This window comes from Carlito syrichta, unplaced genomic scaffold (genome assembly GCF_000164805.1).
Source record: "Carlito syrichta isolate Samal-C Ts95f unplaced genomic scaffold, Tarsius_syrichta-2.0.1 Scaffold305280, whole genome shotgun sequence".
Lineage (NCBI taxonomy): Eukaryota > Metazoa > Chordata > Mammalia > Primates > Tarsiidae > Carlito > Carlito syrichta.
In genome coordinates this window covers 304,947-327,602 of record NW_007249376.1, presented here as the reverse complement: position 1 = coordinate 327,602, position 22,656 = coordinate 304,947, and the positions used below count along the sequence as shown (strand labels likewise).

Genomic DNA, 22,656 nt, shown 5'->3' with positions numbered 1-22,656 from the left:
AATAATTTCATAGAGGAGAAAACCTAGGCAAGAGAGGTTTTGTCCAAAGTCACTTCACTTGAAAGTGGCAGAGCCATTCTCTGAACCTGGCAGTCTGACTCTAGCAGCTGTGGTCTTAGGCACTTCTTACTGATTTTGAAGGAGTTAAGATTCAAATTTCTGACATTAAAAAATGATTTTGCAGTCAGACAATAATGTTGTCACATTGTTCTTTGGAAGGTGTTTTTTTCTAAATTCCTTTGTCTCCTTTTCAACATAGTAAAGGTCCAATTTGGGTTGGCAAGACCCCAGAGTTTTTACAAGGGTGGGCCAGAGAGGAAAAGAGATGGGACATCTGACTCCTCCAATTCTAGGGGATTGTAAAAAGAAAAAGAAAGAGAGATGAGGGAGACTAAGATCATGTTACCTAGCTTTCAGTCTTTGGGCTTCAGACCCAGGGAGGGGTAGGAATGTTGGATGAGTTTAGGGATATGATAGGGGTAAGTATCCTTTTCCTGCCCCTTTTTAGGGACTCTGTTGGGAACTTACAGTGAAAAAGCTCTGAGCTGTCATGGGGGTAGCTGAGTCAGTTAAGAAACAGGGTGGTATAATCTGAACAAAAGGTTACCTCGTTGTCATTCCCCAATGACTCTTAGATACCAGATATCCTGGAAGCTGGGGTCTCACCACAGAACTTGCCACTGTGGAGCAATGGGTACTGCACAGTGGTGTAGTTTAAATTTCCTTCCATTTCATTCTCTTTCCTTTCTCTCCTTAGCAGATGGGTACCACAGGATAACTCAGACAAAAGTAATGTACTCAGAAATGCCAAATAAAAAAGCACTTTGTCCACGTAAAAAAAAATCTTACCTTCATTTCTCTAAGCATAGCAATCCTACTGTACAGATAAAGAAACCAAAGCTTAGGGAGGCGGAGTTGATTTCCCAAAGTCACACATCATGTTATACCAATATCAATATTTGCACTCAGATTTGTCTGATGACAAAATCTATGTTTCCTCCACCAAGACAGGTTACCTCTAAAATGGATCAGGACGAGCCTGGAGACTCAGAATTGACCTGCTTCTATGGAAAGAGAGACTTATCTGTCTTGAATACCTTCCTTCTTCCTACAAACTTTCCCAGTCAGATGAGAAGAGCCCTGTATTTTTGTTTCTTCTGTTATCCAGAGAATAGAATGCATTCTTATATCAAAATAATAAACAAGGCTCCCCCAATCCTGAGAATACCCTGCTTCCTTGTGGAACCCACCTATGGCCTTGTCTTTCTGAACTGGCTCATCCATCCATTCTTCCTCACATATTTTATTGTCTATAGTATCCCTGGCACTGGGCTTGGCGAACAAGTTCTAGCTCTTATGCCACCTATAAATGTATCAGACTCTCACACATTATCTCCAAAGTTTTCAACACTCGAGAAGGACCACGTTTTTTCCTGGCCCATGAGGCTATGTTGTTCCTGTCCATGGGCCTCCCTCATCTCCACTCTTTCCAACACACTTTCTGTGCCATATGATGCAGCCTCAATAGTCTCTTTCTCCACAGAGAGTGCCATTCCAGACAACATAATGAACTATGCATAGGATTTTGAGTCAGTCAGTTTGGGATTCAAATTCTGGCTCTTCCCCTTACCCATGGCATTTTGGGTGTGTTATACAATCCTTATGAGCCTCAGTCTTTTTTTTTTTTTTTTTAGTTGGAGTCTCACTCTGTTGCCCAGACTGGAGTGCAGTGGCCGCTCCCAGTCTCTACAGTCTTGATCTGCTGGGCTCCTGTGATCCTTTCACCTCAGCCTTCCAAGTAGCTGGAACTACAGGTGCGCGCTACCACACCCAGCTAATTTTTGGATTTATTGTAGAGATGAGGTCTTGCCAAGTTGCCCAGGCGGGTCTCGAACCTGCGGGCTCAGTTAATCCACTCATCTCAGCCTCCCAAGGCGCGGGATTACAGGCTGAGCCACCGAGCCCGGCTGAGTCTCAGTCTTCTAAGCTCTTAACTGGGGACCATAACAGTTTTCTCATGAGATTGCTGAGAGGATCAAAGACATTAAGTACTCCATGCTTAGCATTACACCTGAAACATCATAAGGATCCAACCTATGGTAGCTAAAGTTTTGTTGTCTTTTGTTATCTAGGAAACCGACACCATAATGGGGTAGCCATGAGAAACAGAGGGCAATAGTTTTCCGTAGGCTCCTTGGAATTCTTGGACTTATTCTAGATTATTCAGTTGTCTCAAAACTGGACCAAGAAGAGAGAATGGGCAGGAGATGTCCCTGCAGGGCCCAGTTGCTCTGGTAATTCTCATAACCACAGAAAAGGAGACTCGATATTCAGAAATCAGAACAGAACTCTGAATTTTAGCTCTGCTTTCCTTCCTACCCTTTATAAATCTTTACACTTAGCATCCCTTTTAAGGGAAAACTTAAAAATTAGAGTTTGAAATACCAAGTAGATTTTTCTCTGGCCACAAGCAAAGGGGGAAAAAATCTAATTCAACTCAAAATTACCCTAAATTTGTCAAAAGAGAACATAAGAGGTGAGACTCACATCAGAAAAGGTCCATATAGAAGGAAAATTTAATCTTATTAAATCTTAGTGGCAAAGGGACAATAATAAGGAAAAGAAATACATATGTATATAAAACTCTAAAACCTTTGTCAAATGAAACATTGGCATTACGTAAGGGTTTATATCTTTAAACATGCAAATATTTTTTTAAAATTTGACCAATTAGAGAATGGGAATATTTTAAAACTAGAGTTGTTAAATATTTATTTGATGCTCACTTTTGGCCAGTTTTTATGCAGGCTCTGGGGGACAGGGATTCATTTCAAAGTCTTGGGTTGTGTCCCAAATAGACAACAGTCTAAGATAGGAGGCAGATCAGCAACTTGACAGGAGCGATGGGGAACACATTGCAATCAGCATGGTTAGTGCTATGACACAGCAAAACAGAGGTCCCTGTGGAAACATAACAGAAGGTCACTCAATACAGTCTTAGAAGGCAGCAGATCTTCCTCATCATCTACATTCTGAAAAAAGAGAGAGTCTCAAAGATAGCAAAAAGAAGAGGAGGGGCTCACTTTTAATTTGAAGTGGCATCATATATGTATATCTTCACGAAGAAACTACAATGTTTTGTTATAACTTCTGGAACAGAACATACCAAGGTCCTTCAACTTACTCTTGATGGCTAAGCATGGTCATTATATAGATACTAAAGGTTGTTTTATGCCCACAGCAGCTATTTCATCCAATTTCAAGAGATACTATTTGTAAGGGGCGTGTGTTCCTTCACTCCCTTGCCCCAGAGAGTTGTGGTTGTTTAGCATCTGTTCCTTCTCTCCTCCTCCCCCAGGATTCTCTTCCTCCTCTTCACCCTCCCATCTTGTAGTCTCCCTTTGTCCTCCATTACTGTTATTCTGTTTTACTAGTCCCAGGGTGAGCAGCAGCCTTCTTTGCTTCTAGTCCTCATGTGTTATGGGATTAGAAACCAGTTACTCAAGCTTGTTAGAACAAATTGCACAGTAATGGTCAACCATGTGCAAAAAATACTAGTTTCTTCTACAAAATGCTTTGCATTATGTTTTTCCCAAACTAACACTGAACATCTTTCAGGTCTCAACTTAAACATTATGCCTTCCCAGGGACCTCCCTGACCTCCTCTGTAACATTAAACACTTCTATAGCTCACTGTATTCATTTGCTAAAGCTAATATAGCAAAGTACCACCAACTGAGGGGCTTAAACAACAGAAATTTATTGCATCACAATTCTGGAGGTCAGAAGTTCGAGATCAATTAATTTCAACAAACTAGTGAACTCCTTATGAGGGTTGCGAGGGAGAATCTGCCCCATGTCTCTCTTCTAGCTTCCAGTTAGCTGGCAATCTTTTATATTCCTTGACTTGTAGACCTCTGCTTTCATCTTCACTTGGTGCTCTCTCTCTATGTATGTCTGTGTCCAAATTCCCCTTTTTCATAAGGACACTAGTCACACTGCATTACTATCCCCCTAACCAGTGCATCCTCATCTTCAATTAATTGCATCCACACTGACTCTATTCCCAATAAAGACCACATTCTGAGATACCAGGAAATAGAATTTCAACATATAAATTTGAAAAGGACACAATTCAAGCTATAGCACTCTTTTTTATTTCTCTTCCTTACCCTTACTTTCATTTATTTTCAATTCCTGTTTTCCCATGCCTTTTTCAGGTCAGAGAATATGTTCATCTCCTCCACCATTCCATTTCCAGTACCTAGTTTTACTCCTTTCATGGAACTGAATTCTAACGCAGGAAGGAAAGAGAATAATATAACATATTTCAGATACATGCTATGCAACAAGTGGCATGCAAGGTGCTTTGTCTAAAAGTCAGATTTTACTAAAAGAAAAATGCATGAGCTTTCATGTATTGGTTCAGCAATAGCCATTTTGGTTGCTCTGAAATTTGCTGTTTTTTTTTTCTTTTTGGAGTATATGTGCAGTGGGTAAGTTTTTTTTTTTTATGGACCATTTGATGCCTGAGACTGCAAATTACAACACAAAAGGAAAAGAATATGATAAATGAGAAAACTGGGCTAAGCTTACCTACCCTTCAAAAAAAAAATAAAGATACTATACTGACCATGTAATAATGCAGCACACTTTCCCCATAGGTGTAAGATGAAATGTGATTTATACCAAGTCACTAGGAAAGAACATCTCTGTAACAGGGGTTGGAGAAACCGCCAGATAATCACATCAGGAGTTCTCCAAGGACATGTTCGCTATGCACCATATCTAGGATGAAGATGCTCCTGGCCAATGCATGGGAGCACACTATTCTGAGTTTCTACCACCTATTCCTTTTGTCCATTCACAAGCCCACGCAAATTAGGGTGCAAATCTCCCTTACTCAGCTTTGAAATTCCATGTTTAAGAGACTATGAGAAAGAGTATAAGTCAGTGGTCATGAAATTTATAGCAATGATCACTATCATCTCTCTCTTTTTCAGACCTACTAAAGCTCCCCTAAACAGCCTCCTCTGTCATCCAAAGTGCCAATCTCACTTCCTGAGAAGATTCAGAGCAAAGTGAGGCTGCAAAGAGAGAATGGATCACGAAGAGCCAGAGAACGAATTCCAATCCTCCTTCAGAAATACATCAGTTGTAAGGCTGCTGACAATTAACCTTCCAGAGCCTTCTAGAACATGCAAAATGGGGGAAATGGGGAACTAAGTGTTACTAAATGCTAAACACACACCAAAAAAGAGAATTGAAAGTAGGATCTTGAAGTGGCATGTTGTTCTTAGTTGCACTTTTCATAAAAGCCTAGAAGTGAAGGCAACCAATGTGTCCAATGACAGATGATTGGATAAGATATGGTGTATCCACACAATGGAGGAATATTATTCAGTTTTGCAAAGGAAGGACATTCTGACAAACACTCTTACATAAATGAACCTCGAGTACATTAAGCCAAGTGAAATAAGCCAGTCACAAAAAGATAAATGCTGTATGATTCTACTTATATGAGGCAACTCAAGCAGTCAAATTCTTAGAGATGTAAGATGATAGTCATCAGCGGTTAGGGGGAGGGAGGCTGCAGAATTCTGGTTTAATAGGTGCAAAGTTTCGGTTTGGGAAGATGAAACTGTTTCGGTGATTGGCTACATAATAATGTGAATGCACTTAACACTTCTGAGCTGTACACTTAAAAATGGTTAGGATAGTAAATTTCATGTTATGACTTTTTAAATCACAATTCACACAAACACACACACAAGTGCTTCATTATACCATGTCCTTATATATACCCAAACCCTTTCCATAAGTCAGGCATTATTATGCTCATTTCGCAGGTGAGGAAACAGAGGCAATGAATGGCTTTGAACCATTTATTCAAGAGCACAAGCAGCAAGGCAAAGTCAGTATTATCCAAAGTCAGTGTTCTTCTCTATGTCCTTATCGACAGTCCAGCGCAAAATTCAGGATAGGCTAAAACAAGATACATTCTGAAAACATCACTTTAGTGACTGGCACATAGAAACCCCCCCCCCATAACATTCCCATTTTTGAAAAAAAACAAGATTTGATTAAAAATATAACCTAATCTTTTTTTCTTCTCTGAGAGTGCACAAGGTAGTGATTGTTGAGTAAACCAAAACCTTTCTAGTTGCAGGATTGAGCAAATTCATTCACTGAGAAACTCACTTATCAAATAATCACGTGTCCATCCTAGGCTAGGCATGAATCTGGGTACTCAGAAAAGAGAAATGGGTAAGACCCATTCCTGTCTTTGAGATGCCCACAGCCCAGTGAGGGAAATGGGTAAACAGGCAAACAACTTTAATATTGTTTATTTTTTAAACAATATTAAAAAGTAGGTACAAAGATTAGAGGCAATATCTGCTTCAAGTAAGGGCAAGCCTTATTGTAATCTCTCCTATGCCAAATTTCTAACAATGTTAATCGAGATATAACAGATAAAATTTAAAATTAGTAAATAAAACCACACTGAATGATCAATACATATCTACAAGAATAAGCAAAAAACTAAATCAAACAAAATTGTAGTGAAATTCATGCATTGCTGGTGGTAATGCAACATAGTACAAGATGGATTTAGAGTCTATCATACTCAGTGATCTATCACAGAAACAAAGAAAAGAGTACCATAAGTTCTCCTTCATAAGCAGACCTTGAATAATTACCATAATACTATGAAAAGGGGATTGGCAGTATGGGAAACTGCCAAGGGGGGCTGGAATTGGCAGTTGAGGGATACTGCCAGTGGAGGAAGGGGCACACCTCATTAACAAGGGTAGCTTCATAATGATAATTTGTATACCTAGCCCTGAATTGTATCCCACATCTTTAAAAATAAAAAAATTAAATAAAGTTTAAAAATATTTTCCTTTAAAGTTAAATATATACTAACAATAGGCTCCTACAATTCCACTAATCAAGAGAAATGAAAACATACTTATGTGAAAACCTATATACAGATTTTAAAGTGGATTTACACACAACAGCACGATCCAAATGTCCTTCAATTGGTTAAACTGTGGTACATCCATACAACAAGATAGCACTCAAGAATAAAAAGAAACCAGACTACTAATACATGCATTAAGCTAAGTGAAAGAAGTCAGACTCACAGTGCCAGATACAGTATGATTCCATTTCTGTAACATTCTGGAAAAGGCAAAACTATCGGGCAGAAATCAGAGCACTAGTAGTCAGGTGTTCAGATAAGGAGATGGCTACAAAGGAGTACCCTAGGGAAATTTGGGAGTGGGTGAAGATAAGGGACAATTTTAAGTCCTAATTGTTGTGGCAATTGCAACAATTAGGATTCTATGCTTTTGTCAAAACTCATAGAACTGTTCACCAAAAAGAGAAAATTTTACTGTATGTAAGTTATAAAGTAAATGTAAACCATTTATTAAAGACACATAAGGACCTCACCCTGCTTAGAAACACAGAGTACTGCTTGTGTTCCAGAACCTGTGAGAAATCTTTGAGATATGGATCTTAAATGGAATTAAGTTAAAAATGGAATCCACAGCTCAGAGCAGAGCTGCAGAAGATGGGTTCCAACATCCCAAAAGTGAGGGATTCTGAAAAAAAGGGGTGAGAGCATTGTCAGGTTATTGGTTAAGTGCTGCAGTGGAAGTAGGTAGGTAAGTACATCCTAACCATCCTGCCTCTGTCAAGACTCTCTGGCTTCTCATTTAGTGAGGAAACTACCATGATGGAGGGCTCTAGGACTGGAGGGACAGACCAGTCCTCCAGGTAGATGAAGGTGCTCGGGAAGAATCACTCCTACCCAGAAGACCACCTGCCCGTGCATCCTGCTGTCACATCCCGTCCCTCCCCCAACACTTTCTGCATAGAGTGTGGACAAGAAACTGCAGGTAACAATAGGTCCTGTCCATCTCTCCTACAAGAAGACAGTACTAACAAATCAAGTAGTAAACACAGAATCAAAATCACAAAGCTAGCATCCAATTTACAGTCACTAAATATGTGGTAATACCAACATTGTGAAATGGGAAAAGTAAACCTAAAACATGAAAGAACTTAAATCCTCAGAAACAAAACCAAGCAAGCAATTAGATCAGGACCTTAAAATAAGTGTAATTAATATCCTTACAGGGATGAAAGGGTATTGCATGCATGAAATGAGAATAGGTAGTTATGGAAAAACAATAGAGTTCTTCAAAAGAGGAAAATAAAGTTGTGAAAATCAAGATGAAGAACTTCATAGAGATTTAATTATTTATCTGGAGGATTCAAGGAAGGCATTCTTGAGTTGGGAGATCATTCCTGTAAGAAGAAACTACAAGTTCAAATGTAAAGAACTAGCGGGAAAAAAGCATTTTATGACTTTTAAAACATAAGAAACTCAGTGAAGTTGGAGACGAAAGTGCATGGAGAAGAGTTTTTTTCACTGTGGCTTCAGTAACTAGCATTAGCCATGGACTACTTTGCATTGAAATTTTTACAGCTTCTAAGTACACAAATTCATAATGTTTGAATGTTTCATGTGTTTAATTTTGCCCTTACTATCTATTCTTATCTGTGGTACATCATATTTTCCAAAGAAGGCCACCAAAATATCTCTTCTCTCACATGCACTTTTTACAATGTGATATTGACATTTCTTCTAACCAGCAGTAAGATCTGTCCTCTCTTGTTAACCCTGGCAGATTCTTGTGAATGCCTCCACCAATAGAGCATGGCAGAAGTGAGATCTCTGTGAATTCAATGGCTAGTTCTGCATGCTGTCTTAGGGCTCAACCGCCATGCTGTGAGGTAGCCCAGGCTACATAAAGAGCTGTGTATATATGCTTCAGATGACAGGCTTAGCTGAGTTTCCAGTCAACAACATGCATCAATTGCCAGATATGTGAGTGAAAATACCTCAGGACGACCTCTGCTCTAGTCCCCATGTGACAGCAACTGCCTGAGAGGCCCTGAATGTGACCTGACCAGCTGAATAGAGTAAACCCTGGGAACTATGGAAGAAAATTAAGTGGCTTTTTTCTGTTTTAAGCTGCTAAGTTGTGGGGTGATTCAGTACACAGCAATAGACACCAGAAAATCATCTTAGCTTGTAAATATGAAATGCTAAATTTGCATGCTTTTAGAATAAGCTTCACTTTCAACTCTATACATGAAGTCAAACGAGATTAAATTTAACTAGAAATCCCAGTACTTACTACTACTGGGGCCATTAGAGGAAAAATGAGAGCTTCGTACCCTTGACAGTGTTATAAACCCCCTCTTGTCACCATCACCAGTTGTGGATTGGCTGAGCTTGCTGAAAAACAAAGGAAAGGAGTAAGTGATATGGGTGCAGAAATCAAGAGGAAAGAGAAGTTTATTCTTTCAGTTACATATTACCAAGTCACCAAAAAAGGGAATGATTTTATATAATGAGCTCTAGATTTGGAATTTAGGCTTTATGACCTCAGGTAAGTGACTTAACCTCTCTGATGCCCTCCCCCAATCTTCATCCATAAAATAAGAATAATGACACTTATTTTATGGGGAGTGTCCATCTTCAAAAATATCTGGCAAAAATGAGCCCAGAAAGGTAAAGTTAGAAGTACTGGGACATGTTAGGCATAACCTATTGTCAGAATGTGGGATGTCCCAGATACAATCATGTTCTTTACATGTTTTTTGAAAGTTTGTTAGATATTTCAGCACATAACTTCTGGTCACCATTACCTCTAGTGGTGTTTTTTGCCTCCCTCACATCATCCCCCAAACACCCAGTGGCAATTATATACCATACTTGTTACTGCTAGCATGGGACAAAGCTTTTGCAGAATTTCCACCTATCAGTACTCATTCTTTGCTGGTTTCCTGAAAATAATTCTGAATAATATGTGGATCACTGCCCCTCCTCACACATGAACATCTCAAGGGTATTTTACAGGCTGCATCTTTTTTATTCTCCTTTCAAAATATTTTCCAAATTTCTCTCCCCATCTCCATCTCCATCATCCTCTCTCTAGACCAAACCACCATTGTCTCCCACTTGGACCTCCTATTGAGATGCTTATCTTCCTCCTACCCACTTCCAGTCCATTAACCATCTACGTCAGGGTAGTCTATAATAAACATATGCGATCACATCACCTCCTTGCTTAAAACTCTTTAATCCCTACTGCACTTGAGAGCAACATCAGAATCCACACCATGTGCCACGAGGTCCTGCATGATCCACCACTTTCCCACCTCTCCAGATGCCTGGCAACACTGCCCTGTTGAGCTCTACACCCCAGCAATCTGAGTCCTCATCTGAACCTTCAAAACACAATTGATTTTCCCCCTCAGAACCTTCACACAATGTCTTCCCTTTGCTAAGAGTGTTCTCTCTTCTTCTGATATCTCACTCATCTTTCTGGACTCTGCTTGTATCTAATTTTGTAGGAAAGGATTTCTTGAATCTCATCCCCCACATAAACTTAGCTCTCCTTTCATAATAATTATAATAATAATAGCTATAATTACCACTATTATAAAAACAACAAATATAATGGCAACGATAACAATATGCTTTACTTTTCCTCCATAGTTCATACAAATATATTTACTCTCTTGATTATTTAATCAATACCTATCTTTTCCACCAGATATGCAATAACCAAGTCTATCTTGCTTACTGGTTTAATGCCATCACCCAGCATTAAACATGCAGCTCATGGTAATTGCTCAAGACATGTTTGGGTGAAAAAATTAGGGAATTAACACTGAATGCAAGATTCCAAATGCTACTTCAATTGATTGTGATTCCATTAGGCGTTGTCTGAAGCAGGAGTAACTTTCCATCTGAAAATGAGACTGTTCCCACATCAATTTCCAGGGATGCGGGATTTTGAAACCTACTTAACATTCTGTACAATCTCGATGATCCTGATTCTACAAGGTTGACTCAGTCTCTCATTTTCCCAATTTCAAACATTTGAGAGTTTTAGATCTTCTTTGGTCAGTTTATCCAGTTTACTCTGAGAGTAAATGTCAGTTACGGACAGCTTGCCTCTGGGTTGTATCTGTCACTCTTGGTTCAAACTTCTGTAATCTGGTATGGGGCAGAGTCACTTAGGAGTCAACACAGCAAATATTATTCAGTGGGGCTGTGGGTAGTAGGTCATTTTAGAAGTCGGAAAAGGGCAGGCACCCTGAACCTCTTTGTGGGAGTCAAGTACTAAACGTGTGAGAATCTACATTCATTGAACAAATGTTTCAGGCACATTGTAAATGTGTAGACTCAACTTCTCCTTGGCACTCTGTCTTAAATTGTTGAGTAACCTAAAGTTAGAGACTTAGTTAACCAGAGGCCATTTGCCTTACACACTTAGGAGATTTTCCTAACCACTTTGCTCTCTCTCATTGTAAAACCACCGATTTCCTGAGCTATGATCAGCCTAGAGAAAGAGATTTAAACAAAAATTTCAAGTCTTGTTCTACTAACTCAATCTTGCTCCCCACAGGATGCTTAGACACCTACAGCCTTCTGCCAGGAAAAAGTGGTAGAGGGAATTTTGGGGTATGACCTCTTCTCCTTGTGTTAAGACTCTGATTTGCTCTCATACTTTGATTTTTCAATAGGCCCATGGATTCTTGGATTTCCACACTAAATCACAAAATTATTAATTAATTGAACATATAGGCAAGAATCTTTTCTTTTCCCAGCCCCACCCTCATTCCCAGAGGACTGTTACTGGGACCAAGGCCAAGTGGCATATGTGGTTAACAGAAGATTTTCTCTCAACTACTTGAGAAGGAGAGGAAGAGGGGTTGGAGTTTCTTTGGGTGAGTCCTAGCTCTGCCTTTAAATAACTGTATGACTTTGCATAAATTTCTTAACTTTTCTATTTCTCTAGTTTCTCAGTTATAAAATGCTGACAATTGTAGTATCTATCTTATTTATATTGTGAAGATAAAGTGAGATAGAGTGTCTAAAGATATGTATGAGGATGCCAAGCTCAGAGTCTGCACTCAACAGATGTTAGGGAGATTTGTGGCTATGGAACTATATGTCCGCTCAGAATCTTAGATATCAACAACTGAGATGGAAAGAAAGTTTGCTTCAATTCTCAGATCACTTTACATTTAATATCAGGCTTTTCTAGAATTATGAATATTATCACTGAATAGGGCAGCAAAAAGAAACCATCTGGCCTTTGAAAAATTGGTCCTGGAAATAGATCAGGCCAGCTACTGTATGTCTGGACACAACTCCCCCCGCCCCACTCCCATCACCATCTGTTCTCTGGGCAATATTACTGTACCCAAATGTGACTTCCCTCTAAGGCCTTACCCAAATGTGGCTTTCACTAAAGCCTCGAATACCTGAGGTTTTAGGCTGGCTTCTCTGTTTCAGGTTCGCAGGTCCCTGGCACAAGCAGAGGCACAGAAGTGGGATGTTGTCTATGTTTCTGGGGATGGGAAGGATTCTTCCTGCGTCTCAGAGCAAGGTGACTCTGCTAAACAGCTAAGTGGTTAAATGTTGAGCGCTGTAATGAGGCTCCTCTGTCAGTCGTGGGTGGGCACCAGCTCCATCTGCTGTGTCAGGAGATAGGAGGGTGATTGGAGGAAGCAACTTGTAAAACACGGGGCCCAAGATGGGAGGCAGAAGCTTTGTCAGGAGATAGTAGAACTAGGAACCTTGAAGATTCTCTCAGTCCCTTCAAAAGTTTTAAAGATTAAGAAAAATAAAAAAGACCCAGAAAGAGGAATGAGTTTACTCGTGGTCACCCAGCAAATATGCCAAGATGACAGCCAAGTCTCCAGAATTCTAGACAACCTTTCTCTCCACACAAACATCTGACTCATCTTTGTACCTTAATCCATGGCTAGAGGAATGCTCTGAGCTCTTGAGATGAGTAAAACATCTCGACTCACGTTTGTTCTTTATATTCAAGCACTTTCTTTTCTCTAAAGAACCTCAGAGTAGACCTGATTATTCATTCACTCATTCATTCATTCATTCAATAATATTTCTGGAAAGCCTCCATGTGCAATGCAGCATTCCAGGAACTGGGACTACATCAATTTTAAAAACGGACCTAGTTCCTGCCCTCAGAGGTTCATACTCTAGTGAACAAGACAAATATTGGGCAAAGAGAGAATCACATGGATGGGTACGTGCTTGCCAGTTGTGTCAGTCTCTTAAAGAAAAAGTATTGGGCACTACCCACACCTAATTCACTTGTGGTAAGAGATTATGAAGAATGGACTGTTACGTTTTCTTCCAACACATTTTTGTGTGCAGTGTCATTTCCTTGTTGGGCAGGTGGCTGTGGGCCAGCCAGAGTCTCTGTGGGGGATTTGCACAACAGAATCAGACTACGAAAGAACTATTCAAGGTGTCTAAGTTTCAAAACATAGTATTGATGCAGACAAGCATTTGCTGAGCTAGGTTTTGTTTCTGGCCCAGAAGATATGAGAAATTCTGGGCTATTAGAAGAGAAAAATTTGGATAAGAGGGCAATTAAGTGAGCTCTTAGTGTGTTTTCTAGGTTGGAGCTCTGTATGTTGCCTGTGGTGGAAGCAAAATGCTGATTTTCATAACCTTCAAATCCCCGGGCCTATCTGAGAGTTGAGCCCTAGATCACAGTTATTCCCTCCTGGTAGGTTGTGCAGGGAAAAGGAAAGGCAGAGAGAATCAGGCTTTCCTCAGCCAACAAGTGAGAAGGATCCCCAGCCCTGGGCCCTTAATGATAAAAATCTGGGGAAAGTCTATAATTGGAGTAATGTGTCCTCCCCAGCCTCGAAGTCACCGTGAGGATGAATAACATCAACTCAGCATTGTGGCTTTGTTATTGTCTCAACATCATATTAAGAAAAGGAAGAAGAGAAGAGATGTGGGTGATCTGAGAATTGAAGAACTACAAGGCCATCATCTGTTTTGAGCTTTGGCCCACCCTACCACCCACTCCTCCATGTGAGGTTATAATATAACATAAGCCTGCAATTATATTTTACTTGTGAAAAAATAGTGGTGAGTCAAGAAACCAGCTCACAGATGGAACGGGCCCTACTAGTTATGCAAGTGGGAAGGGGCCACGTCTTGAGCTGAATTCAGAACCTCCAATATGGGTCTTTGTTCTTGGGTCTCTCTGATTGCCCTGGACTGAACCTCCTAGTGTCTGAGAGTGGCACTTGGCCCTGAAAGACATAGGACCATCAGCATGGACTGATGGAGTCAGGCGGCAATTAAGATCCAGTTTCTGATGAGCACAGACTATGAGACTTGGACAGACCTTGGAGTCAGGACAAGGAGGGACTGCAGCTGGCATGGGACGGACCATATGACTAGAGACCAAAGAGGAAAATGGGCACCTTCGCAGGTGTCAGGACAGATGACTCATGTTGGCCAAGAGCCAAACTGAGTAGCAGAAGCTACTGTAGACAGATAATGACCAAAGACCATACCTATACCCCCAAAATGTCTGAATACTATGTAAGCTCCCTCCAAATTTAGATGCCATCTCAAAGACAAGGATGAAGGTAGAATAACTTGAATAAAGAAACTGTAATTGACTGAGTTGTTTTTAACATTAGGCAGAATTAAAAAAGCAGAAAATAAGCTGCTATAAAAATTGTATATAAAGTTACATTTCAGAGAGAGAGAGAGAACGAGAATGAACCTTAGTTCAAATCTCAGTTCTTTCAGTTCTGTCACTTAGTATCTTTCTGGCTTTGTGCCCAACTAGTTGCTCTCTTTTGTGTAGTCTTCATATATGTGACATTCTAACAGAGTGATGCCATCCCTCATCCACCCTGGGAAGCATGTGAAAGAGTGGGAGGGGCCATATTTCATTAACAAGGCAACAAAAGAGAGGCTGCTGGCAGTGAGGATCAGGTTTGCTAACAGCCCTACCAAGTGTGGTATCCCGCAGAGACTCATCCCACTCACTAAGTTAACTGTGTTTCTGCTGAGATACACTGGTGCCAACTTCAAATTCCTGTGAGACCAGCTAAAGAATAACTTTTTAACCAGTCCTCCCTCTCTTATGGATCGCATAGGACCTTCTTCTCCTACCTGGCCAGTGGTTGGCATAAGATTGAGTCTATGCCTACCCCCCTAAGTCCTGCCCTGGGCATATCACAGAACTTTCCAGCCTCCTAAGGACTTTTCTCATCCTTTCCCTCATTTACTCCTTATAGCATCTCTGGGTCATAGGAAGACTCGCCCCCTTTTTTTAAAAGGGGGAAAGAGGAGCACAGAGACAACATTCTGCAGACAGATGCGGAACTGGAGTTCAGGCTATTTCATGCCAAATGTGAGTCCCTTTTGGTGACCTGTGCTGAGTTGGCAGAACCCAATCACAGATTTCTTTCACATTCTTGCCTGAGTGTGTTATGAGGGCACAGGAAGTGCCTGAGGCACAAGGGGGCCCTTTCCCCACATGAGAAGTCTTCCTTTTCTTATCTTAGAGCTGCCTTGGATCCAGAGATAGTAAAAGAATCTGTTTGACTTCTTCAGGGTTCTTGAACTCTTACAGGCCTCCCTGAGACCCCTTACCAGAAAGAAAGAGGGTTCTGAGGTACCAGCTTCTTAGGAAACCAGTTTCTTCCTTTTGTGCTTCACCACTAGCCCTCTGCTCAAGTCCAAATGACCATCACATCATCCCTCAATCCCCAGTCAGAGACTCAGTCTTACTGACCCCTTTTCACATACATTTCTCAAATTTCTCAGGCCACATCCTTGCCTCCAGTTCTGCCTCCATTTTGCCTGCTCTAATTCAGGCCACCACCATCTCTCCTGGAACTACCACCCAGGGAAGAAGTAAGGGCACAGATGGGCTCACAGCTTCTCAGATTCCAAGAGTCACTCAAGGACACTGACAGCGATGGAAGGGGACCTTCTGTGAACTGACTTCAGGCCAGATTGTAAGTTGCATGAAGAGGAGGAATATCTATGTTCTCAGAGCCAGCACAATGTTGGGACCAGAGAAAGGTCACTTGTCGTTGGGTAGTTGTTGAAAGCTGTCATATGAGAAGGTCTCATAATGAAAATTAAAATCCAGAAAACAAATAAATAAAAAGGTGAAATGCTGTATTTTACCAATATATATAAGCCAGAAGTGTAGGATAATAAGCATGGAGTTAGCAAACAAGGACTTTGGAAATCATTGAGTTCAATTTCTCATTTTATTGGTGGTAGGGGCTAGGAATCTGAGGCCCAGAGAAGTGATGTGACTTGCTCAGGCCACACCACAATACGCCATGAGTTAGACTGTGGGATCTGCCAAGGCTGTGATTCCCCAGTCAGTGTTGTTTCCCAGAACATCTTTTTTCCCGTTTCTTCTTCTTTTTTTTTAGCTTTTAAATTTTTTTGTTTTAAAGATGTGGGGTACAATTCAAGCTTAGGTATACACGTGTTCATCATGCAGGTACCCCCACCTCCCCTGGCAGTTTCCCTCAACTGCCAATCCCAACCCCCTCCCCTGGCAGTTTCCCACTACTGCCAATCTTTTTCTTATAGTATTAATGTTAATTGTTCAAGGTCCGCTTGTGAGTGAGAACATATGGTACTCCGTTCTTTGTTTCTGTGATAGATCTTTGAGTATGATAGACTCTAAATTCATCTAAATTGCTGCAAAGCCCATTAATGTCTACTAGCTCTTTAAGATTCATTTCAGCTATCACCTTCTTCAGGAAGCCTTCCCTGAACCTTCAAGTTGGATTAGGTGCCCAATCTTTGTCCCACAGCCTTCTAAGCTTTCTTTGGCATAGAATATATTTATCCAATTTTATTTCAATTGCTGGGATTTTTTTGTTTTTTATCTTTTCCATTACACCACATTTCCCACAACTGACATCTTGGGAAAGATCATTCTTCACTTGATGAAGGTAGTGCTGTCCTGTGCACTGTAGAATACTTAGAACATCACTGCTCTCTACCCGCTGAACACACCAGTAGCACCCTCTGCAAGTTATGACAACCAAAACTATCTCCACGCATTGTTAAGTGACCCCTAATGGGAATGGGGAGCAAGATTGCCCCCCAGTGAGAACTACTGATCCGAACAGTTAGGTCTTTGAGGGCAGAAAGAGTGTCTTCTTATTTTCTACATTACTATGACTCTGCTCAGGTCCTGGAACATGGTAAACATGCAATAAACTGTCTATGATTATGAAAATACATGCCGTGTGTGTGTGTGTGTGTGTGTGTGTGTAAACACACACTGTGTTTTTTTCCGAAATATATTGTTAAAGGATACAACAATTTGTTCTTCTGGGATGCAGTCAACATTTCTGTGTATTTATGCTAAAACAAAAGTAACAAAAAATGTTGGTGCTAATCAAAAATTAACAGCCCTTTGCTTTTGGATTGGTAAATGAGAGAGAGTGTAAGTGTGTATGTGTGTTTTCATCTCCTCTGATGGTTAAATAATTCCCTTTCAAATAATATTCACTTGGAGAGCGAAACAAGAAAATCTTTTCTCCATTTCTTAAAAGAGACATTATCAGGTCATTAAAGTGCCATTATATGTTGATCTCCTGTGCACTGGTCTTTACTAGGGAGCACATGGCAATGACAAAGAAGAATTTGTACTGCCAGATTAACAGATCGTGAAGTAAGACATTATGAAATGTATTATTAGGCAGCAGATAAGTAATTAGGTGACAAGCAAAATACATTATTTGGCATTTCAAAATATTTCCACTTCATCACCAGTTCATTAAAATCCTGCCTCTTCTCTCTTAACCCACTAGGAATTTACAAGATAATTTACACACACAAAAATCAAGATAAGTGAATTGTAATTAAGTCATAGGATTGTTCTTGGCACTTTTCTATAAGCTTAAACAGACTTGCAAAACCAGGCTCCAAATTATTGCTGGAAGATTCAGTGGCTATCCTTGCCAGTATGAAGGTGGTGGTGAGATGGTGCTTTCATTATTGCACCAAAAAAGAAACAAAGGAGCCATAGAATGGTGCCATAAAAAAAGGAGAATAGTCAAAAACAAAATCAAAATGGTTGTGCATCTTTAAAGAGGTGCCATGCAAGTGTTGACTGGACTCAAATCACAAATTCCTCTGAGGAAGAGTACTTTCCCAATTACCTGGTTTCTGTTTCATCTCTATTCCTGCTTATTCAAGTAGGACTTCTTGGTTATTTAGAACCATAAAGTTGCATGTGTTTTACAACTAAGAAGCTGTCCAATCCCCTGGGTATCTCTGTAGAACCAGGCACAAAGTTAATGCCCTTTTAATACTCATTGATTGGTTGATTTGATAACCAATTGATGTAATACAAGCAATAACCAAAGTTCCTAGTTTAAAAAGAAAATAGCTGTGAGTCCTAAAATTTGACAGAATCAAGACATATTCAGATAGTTCACCTAAGAAAGCCAGAAGAGAGGAGGGAAGGATAAAAGAGAAGGAGAGAAGTTGGAAAGGAAGGAAAGAAGGAGGAAAAATTTCTTACGTATATACAGCATGCCAAACGCTAGGGTAAGCATTTTCATTGGGATTATTTTATTAAAATAGCTACTGTAAAACTAGAAGTAAATCCTATTAGTAATATCATTTAATAAAAGAGGAAAAAATCAGAAAGGGAAAAAAAAGCAAATTCAGTATCACATAATGTAACCTCATCATATGTTTATGTGGGTATACATATATGTAAGCATGGAGTATAACCTCCTAAAGTGCTCCTGTAGTTTCTATTCTCTCAGAATAAAGAAGACAGTTCTTATAGTGGACCACCCAGCCCCTACCCACCCTTCCAGCCTGGTGTCATACCACTCCTCCCTCACTCAACTACACTTTCAACTATCTGAACTTTCTCTATTTTTAATTTTTTTTTATTTTAAAGATGCGGGATACAATTCAGGGCTAGGTATACAAATGGTCATTGTGCAAGTAAAGTTTGGGCCTCACTTTGGTCCTCACGTCACCTGGTTTAAGATCAAGTGCCCTTATTGATAAAGTGTGCTCCTCTCGCCCATTCCCTCCCCTAGCAGTTTCCCTCAACTGCCAATCACACCCCCTCTCCCCCGGTTGTTTTGCACTATTGTCAATCCCTTTCTTATAGCATTATAATTGTTCAAGGTCTGCTTATGAGTAAGTACATATGGTACTCTGTTCTTCGTTTCTGTGATCACTGGGTATGATCGACTCTTTCATCCAAGTTGCTGCGAAGTCCATGTGCTTGTCCTTCTTTATGGCTGCATAATATTCTATTGTGTATATGTACCACATTTTTATATCCAGTCCAGCTTCAATTGTGCAACATGCTTGGTTCCATGTTTTTGCTATTGTAAATAAAGCTGCAACAAATATACGTGTGCAGGTGTCTTTTTTGTAGAATGATTTGAGTTTCTCCAGGTATATTCCCAATAGGAGAATTGCTGGGTCATATGGAAGGTCAATTTCTAGTTCTTTCAGAAATTGCCACACTTTTCCAAAGAGGTTGCACTAGTTTGCAGTCCCACCAGCAGTGTAGAAGCGTTCTTTTTTTCTCCACATCCTCGCCAGCATCTGTTGTTGTTTGTTTTATTAATAATGGCCATTCTTACAGGGGTTAGGTAGAATCTCAGTGTGGTTTTGCTTTGCATTTCTCTGATGGTGAGTGATGCTGAACACTTTTTCATGTGTCTGTTGGCTGCCAGTATGCCAATCCCTTTCTTAGACTTCTGTTTCTCAAATGCCCTTTGTTCTATCTCTCCCAGGGCAGAACCTTGGCAAATACTATTTCCTCTTCTTGAAACATTCATCCACTTATGCGGCCTAGTAAGCCACCTGTCCTTCCTTCATGTCAGTTTCAAAGGAAGTCTTTCCTGACCCTCCCTGGCTGCATCAATGACCTCAGTTATTCACTCTCCTGGTACTGCATACCACCCACCCTCACCCACTCCATCTACCCCATTTACAATTTCACACCATTCTCTTTGGTTTGTTGATTGATGGATAGCCTCTCCACTATGCTAGTAGCCCCTGAGTTCAGGGACTTTGTCTGTTCCATTCACCATTGTACACTCCTGCATCCAACACAGTATACGGCACGCAGAGTTCCTCAACAGACATTTATCGTAGGGATGAATAAACAAACAAATGAATGTATATATGCCTATAGTTTTAAGAACATATGTGAGAATCCAAAACTAAATCGCCACGCCAGTCGGAGACCCAATACAATCCAGGAAAGTCCCAGAAGAAGAGAGTGACATTAGGCTGGGACACAAAGTGTAAGTTTCCACCAGGAGTGATCATCTGTCATCATTGGCTTTGGGGGAAGCTAGAGACTGTACTACAATGACTGCATTGCTCTCTGGTTTCTGGTCTAGGCTGTTCATAATTGTTTGAGAAACCCAAAGTCAGAATCTGACAAAATGTTTTGTTCCCCTCCCTTAAAAATGATAAATCAGTTGCCTGGTATTTTTATAAATTCTTCTGCCAAGGTTGTGTATTTCCATCTACACTTCACATTGAGGATTCCTTATGAAAATGACTGCAAGAGAGAAATTTAATGGAATTATGATATTTTAAAGCTCTATCTTTCTAATTAATACCTCAGAGGACAAAAATTTTTTTTTTAACATAATAGCCTTTCAGTGTTAAAAGAGCTTAATATTATGGTAAAATATGTTAACTGTCCTGGCACTCTGACCCAACTGATAACATGAAAAGGGAACGCATCTGTCTTTCTGAAGCTTCTGCCACTGCAAATGGTGTTGTTTTTGGTACTTTCATAATAAACGAATCAACTGCTTATTCACTAATTGTGTCTACATTAAAAACTTATCACCCTGGAAAAGGGCTGCCCTGTAATTGACCTTTCAACTAGAGTTGGGAGGAGTAAGGATCCCACAGCAACTGTAAAGCAGAGGAGATGACCAAACCCTGGGGAGGATATTTTTCGCTTCTCTGAAACAGAGGTCTTCCACAGGGTCACCATTTGCAGAGAGTTGAAAATCCAAAAAGTGGAAGTTGCTTCCACTTTGCTAAGGTGTATGCTACAGTAGGACTACACTATAATTATCAAGATGATAAAACAACTATCACAACGACAGTCACTCATTAAGCAAAGTGTACAATGTATATCTCATCTCCAGTTATCATGTCAACTCTATAAGGCAGGTGTTGTCCTCTGTTACTGATAAAGAAATGAGTAAGGTGTCCTGCCTAAAGCCACACAGTTGGTCAATGGCAGAAGTGCAATGTGAATCATGCCCTTACAACTTCACTGCCCACATCCTGGGCTTTTAGCCCACTAGAGGATTTTGGAAAGTGGTAAACTAAGGGCTGATGAAATCCAGAACAAATCCAAGTTCACTAGCTGCTCTTAAGCTCTCACTGCTTTCTGGTCAGCTTTCTCCATGGCAGTAGCCTCCTCAGAGTAGGTGGATGTGATAGAGACAGTGCTTTGCAGTTTGTCACACCTGGAGCAATTAGGAGGATTACATTTCCCAGCCTCCCTTGTTGTTCATAGACTGAGACCATGTGAAAAGTTGGTCAATGGAATATGGACAAAAATGATGTAATACAGTTACAGGCCACTGATGTTGAAGCCATAAGCTTGGATAACATTGCTACAAGATGGATTGCCCACATGTAGACTGCTATGGGCTACTATGTGTGGCTGAGTTTATGTAAGAAATAAAGTTGTATTGTATTAAGCTACTGAATTTGCAGATTTATTCATTCCTGCTGTATAGCCTATCCTAGCCTAACTGGGCTATCCTCTCAAAGAATCATCATCATCTCTTTCTCGCTGTGTGTTCTGTAGTCAGTCAACAGACATTATTGAGCATCTCCTATATGCAAGGCAGCAGAGATATGAAAGCAAAAAAGACAGACATAGTCCTGTTGCTTGAAGAGCCTGGTGGGAGTAGAGAGATAATAAACTAGAAAATTAGCATACAAATTAAATAATTACAATAACGATAGGTCTTATGAAGGTAACTAACAGGTTTGCTGAGATTGAGAATTAAAGGTAGTAAAAATGGCTCTCCAGGGAGGTAACTGTCTTAAAATGTAAGTTTTATTATTCAGCTATGGCTATACCAACAGAGCAGGACACAATTGCCATTGAAAAGATAGGGGTCATGTCACATCACAACAGGTGGAACATGATAAATCATCAGGGCCAGCCAAGAGGCAAAGGGAGTGAGGGAAAATGTAGACAAGAGCCTTAACTGAGGTATCAAAGGGAAGGAATAGGCAAGACAGGGCCAGAGGGTTTAAGATTATTTGGTTTGAGTGATTTTAGTGGACTCTACGGCATAGGGGCTCTCAGCTGTTGTCTGCTACCTGACCTCAGGGTGATTAGAGTAGGTGGATAGTGGTGCTGGGTGTAAGGGCCCATCAGTTGTGAATAGAGCTGCAACAAGGGTACATGCATGATCAATGTTTGTATACCTAAACTTGAAATGTAACCCACATCTTTATAATAAAATTTTTTTTAAAAAGAGTCCATGTAGCAGGTGGTTGGAGCTTCAGTTCTGGATCTGTTGTTTTGCATATGAAAGACATGCTTCTCACCCATAAGTGGACCTTGAAAAATTATTGTAATATTATAAAAAAAGAATTGGCAACAGTGGGAAACTGGTGGAGGGAGGGGGCGGGATTGGCAGTATCGGGAATCTGCCAGGGGCATGGGGGCTTACCTCATCAAGGGTACCTGCATA

The 22,656-nt window shown here is 40.3% G+C and overlaps 1 protein-coding gene across 1 annotated transcript in view; it reads right to left on the bottom strand.

The window, feature by feature from the left end:
- LOC103263821 (protein shisa-9-like) overlaps positions 1 to 22,656 on the bottom strand; it is a 314,329-nt gene that overhangs the window by 50,763 nt on the left and 240,910 nt on the right.